This window comes from Oncorhynchus kisutch, unplaced genomic scaffold (assembly GCF_002021735.2).
Source record: "Oncorhynchus kisutch isolate 150728-3 unplaced genomic scaffold, Okis_V2 scaffold1118, whole genome shotgun sequence".
NCBI classification, from domain to species: domain Eukaryota; kingdom Metazoa; phylum Chordata; class Actinopteri; order Salmoniformes; family Salmonidae; genus Oncorhynchus; species Oncorhynchus kisutch.
Window position 1 is genome coordinate 4,934 of NW_022263063.1, and position 4,933 is coordinate 9,866.

Consider the following 4,933-nt stretch of genomic DNA (forward strand, 5'->3'; position numbering starts at 1 on the left):
GAGGGGACAGAGGAGGAGAGTAGTGGAGAGAGAGAGGGGAGGGGACAGAGGGAGGAGTAGTGGAGAGAGAGGAGGGGGAGGGGACAGAGGATAGTGTAGTGGAGAGAGAGAGAGGAGGGGGCAGAGGAGAGAGTAGTGGAGAGAGAGAGGAGGGGAGGGGACAGAGGAGAGAGTAGTGGAGAGAGAGAGGAGGGGAGGGGACAGAGGAGAGAGTAGTGGAGAGAGAGAGGTGGGGAGGGGACAGGCCAAGGGAATTAGACGTGATGAGGGTGCTGCAGTGACCCCCCAAAAATACAAGAATACAAACATTTTAATTGAATCTTTTACTTTTTGGAAAACCATTTCCCCCCTAGTAGTCCAGTACTGTATCAGCGGTTTGATAAACCCTTCTGTAGGGAGCCCAAAATAACATTATTTCTATGGGCCTGCATCCTAATCCCTACCTGTAGTCTACCTACCTCTGGTATAATGCATTTCCACATCTCTCCATCAGTGTTGCTCTGTCTGCATCCTAATCCCTACCTGTAGTCTACCTACCTCTGGTATAATGCATTTCCACATCTCTCCATCAGTGTTGCTCTGTCTGCATCCTAATCCTACCTGTAGTCTACCTCCCTCTGGTATAATGCATTTCCACCGCTGCTTGTCATCTTCCTGAATTAAAGATGAACAGATCAATATTGCTGGCATAACATCATTAAATATTGCTAAGTTGATTTATCTATAGTGTGGATTGTAGGCTGTTTTTAGTATGTAATGAGCACCCCAGATGCTGCATATTCAACACAATAATATCAGACAGACCAGCTGGCCCGTGCTGCCTCCGTGTTGACTACTATGTTGCAATGTGAATATTATCAGAGTTGTCTTGTTGATACTAAATGTTTCAGTTTCTCCGAGCCGCCTCGTTCATTTATACAATGTTTCAATATTATCAGAGCCACCTTGTTGATGCAATGCTTCAGTGTTCACAGAATGTTTCCTTTCCCTGGAGAATAATGCAGACAGGCAAATACAACATGATCTGGGTGCAGACATCATTAGGAAACATCTCTGAATGCAGAGCAACAATGTAGGTGGGAAGAACATGAGACAATGACACTGTCATAGTCCACTATACGAACCGCTCCACAAGGGTGACTTCATATACATTATAGCAGGGGGTCAACAAGGTTTTTCATGAGTGACAATTTACAATTGATCCTACAATTTCTAAAGACCTGCGTGACCTGTAATTATTTTAATATTATTTTATGCTACTCAACTGTGCCAAAAAAAAACTGAATATTTCTAGCTGGCTACTGGACAGAAACGTTGTCCATTCAACCACAGGCCACAGAGCCCCACTATGCATTGCCCTTCCTGTATGGAGGCGCTGTCCAATCAGCGGTGTGCCCTTAAGGTAAAGGTTAAATATTGTATTGTTTTTGTTCATTTCTGAGTGATGTTCTATCGATTTCTTGCGTCATTTCATGTTTTCATGTGTATCTGAGTTATTTGCCTTCAAGCAGGCAGAAATATGTCCGGTATGACGTCGCACCGAGATAAAGTCTCACTACACTGGAAGTTAATAGGAATATGACTTTTAGATCGCGAAAACGTTATTCATACACGTCAGATTTCAATACTGGATGATTTAACTCGGGAGGTCTTCTCTCGAATGAGCCATTGATCATATTTTTGTGATATTCCTGCCTTGAGAAACTGGTAATTTAACGGAGGGTCTAACACGTTTCTCCTATTTGTCTGCCTCTTTAGTCCAGGATGCATTGCGTGGTGCCTTTGCCAGAGACATTATAGAAGGAGATAGGAATCTAATTTAATGGAGTAAATATACGCCCTTCCCGCAGACTGTTTACCAATCACGTTCAGGGTTGTCATGCTGCGTCACGCGGTTGGTAGATAATCGTCACGCAATCCCTTCTCATAGTCAGTATACTTTATGTCGAAAGTACGTATGCCAATTGTCCAAAGCTATAGCTATACGACAGATAGCAAGTTAATTACCATCACATCTCGGAAAAGATAGTAATGTTGTAACTTCTTGTTGACTAAATTCGTGTTAATGTTGGGTTTTGAGCTAGTGCCCAGTAGAACTCCATTCACTCCTGAAGGAGAGCGATCCCTGTCCCAGAGTCGCCCAGAATGCCCTGCGTGGGCCAATGACGTAGCATCATCAACGTTTCCCCTCTCCTCAAAAGTATATCTGCCGTTGTGATTAAACTACACTCTGAGGAGACACAGCGATCTGCAGGTTGAACATGGTGAGATGGAGACTCCTAAATTGATATTGCAGTTGTTTAGGTGATTTAACAGCTAGTTAGCCACTTATCACATGCTGATATTGTCTTTGGTATTATTGTGTGTAGATACATTTAGCCAGCCAGCCCACACTAGAGCGCATTGCATTGTGGATGTTGTAGTCGACTTGAGCTGCAACAGAGTTCCACACCGATTTTCCATCTTGTTACAAACCTTATATTAGGGAAGCACCGAAAGTATATTTTGCCGATACCTGATATCCAATAGTTTCCTTGCCAAAAAGACACATAAACCGATACCGATATAAAACATTTTGCGACCTTTTAAGCATTCTAGTACAGTTAAATAATTATGTCTGGGGACATTTCTGTTAGTTTTTGCTCTTCTCCAAATACTACTTTCGAGTTTATAGTAAATTAGCTTCAACTGGTGGAGGGATTCTACACATCCCATTTAGCCATACCCTAGGTTTAGCTGTATTTTCTACACACCCCATTTAGCCATACCCTAGGTTTATCTGTATTTCTACACACCCCATTTAGCCATACCCTAGGTTCATCTGTATTTCTACACACCCCATTTAGCCATACCCTAGGTGTATCTGTATTTATACAGCTAGGCAACTATACTGATGCAGGTACCTTTTACACAGCTAGGCAACTATACTGATGCAGGTACCTTTTACACAGCTAGGCAACTATACTGATGCAGGTACCTTTTACACAGCTAGGCAACTATACTGATGCAGGTACCTTTTACACAGCTAGGCAACTATACAGATGCAGGTACCTTTTACACAGCTAGGCACTATACATGATGCAGGTAAACCATTTTAACACAGCGAGGGCTAACTATACTGATGCAGGTTACCTTTACACAGCTAGCTAACTAGACTGATGCAGGTAACCTTTGACACAGCTAGGCAATAATACTGATGCAGGTACCTTTTACACAGCTAGGCAACTATACTGATGCAGGTACCTTTTACACAGCTAGGCAACTATACTGATGCAGGTACCTTTTACACAGCTAGGCAACTATACTGATGCAGGTCCCTTTTACACAGCTAGGCAACTATACTGATGCAGGTACCTTTTACACAGCTAGGCAACTATACTGATGCAGGTACCTTTTACACAGCTAGGCAACTATACTGATGCAGGTACCTTTTACACAGCTAGGCAACTATACTGATGCAGGTACCTTTTACACAGCTAGGCAACTATACTGATGCAGGTACCTTTTACACAGCTAGGCAACTATACTGATGCAGGTACCTTTTACACAGCTAGGCAACTATACTGAATGCAGGTCCCTTTTACACAGCTAGGCAACTATACTGATGCAGGTCCCTTTTACACAGCTAGGCAACTATACTGATGCAGGTACCTTTTACACAGCTAGGCAACTATACTGATGCAGGTACCTTTTACACAGCTAGGCAACTATACTGATGCAGGTCCCTTTTACACAGCTAGGCAACTATACTGATGCAGGTACCTTTTACACAGCTAGGCAACAATACTGATGCAGGTACCTTTTACACAGCTAGACAACTATACTGATCCAGGTCCCTTTTACACAGCTAGGCAACTATACTGATGCAGGTACCTTTTACACAGCTAGGCAACTATACTGATGCAGGTACCTTTTACACAGCTAGGCAACTATACTGATGCAGGTACCTTTTACACAGCTAGGCAACTATACTGATGCAGGTACCTTTTGCAGGTGGTCATATGCGGTTGGATACATGGAGGAGATGCTAGATAAATAAGTAATGCTAGTTACTAGTTAAATGTGGCTAGTTAGCTAGCTTGCTAACCTAGCCAATGAGGTGTGTGTGAAAGATGCTAGTTACTACCCCTGATAACTTTCCCAAATAATAATGTTTAAAAGAGTGTGAGTGTGTATGCAAGATAAATAGTAATGGAAATGGTAGATACTACGTTATAAATTTTTCACTGAGACATCATGGCCTGTCCATCAATTTAAATCCCAACTTGTAATGAAAGTATAAATATGAAAAAAATCCACAATGTATTGGACAGAACTATGAGGTCTAAAGGTCTGGCTTTCCAAGACATTCTGTTCATCTGCAAGCAGACCTGATGATTGTAGATGGAGGGAGAGCCTGTTATTTAAAATGGAAGAATATAACTTACTGTAGCCTATATAATGTAACAATGACAATAATCCCTTCATATATACTGTAGTTGAAGGTTATTTTAGTGTCATAAAAAGTGTTCATTAAAACAAATCAGGATGTTTGGTGGATGGATTCAGTATAGATGTTCTGCTGTGTATCGAGGTGTTTATATGAAAGTGGTAGATTTGTAATTCTTTACCAGAGAACGTTGCGGATTACTTTTCTTTGGGTGACCTCAGTCTTTGACAATTCACCTACTTTGTTAACAGTCCTACTGTAATGGTCTGGGTGTAGCTGGTGCAGAGGAGTCAGGACAGTAGAGATGAGTAACACATGTAACTTTACTCAAATATTCCAATAACGTGTTGTAAATACAGAGTCCACAGTAACAGACCAAACATACATAAAACAATCCCGCACAAAAACCATGGGGAAAACAGAGGGTTCAATAATGAACATGTCATTTGGAATTGGAACTAGGCGTGTAAAACAAAGACAAAACAAATGGAAAATGAAAAGTGG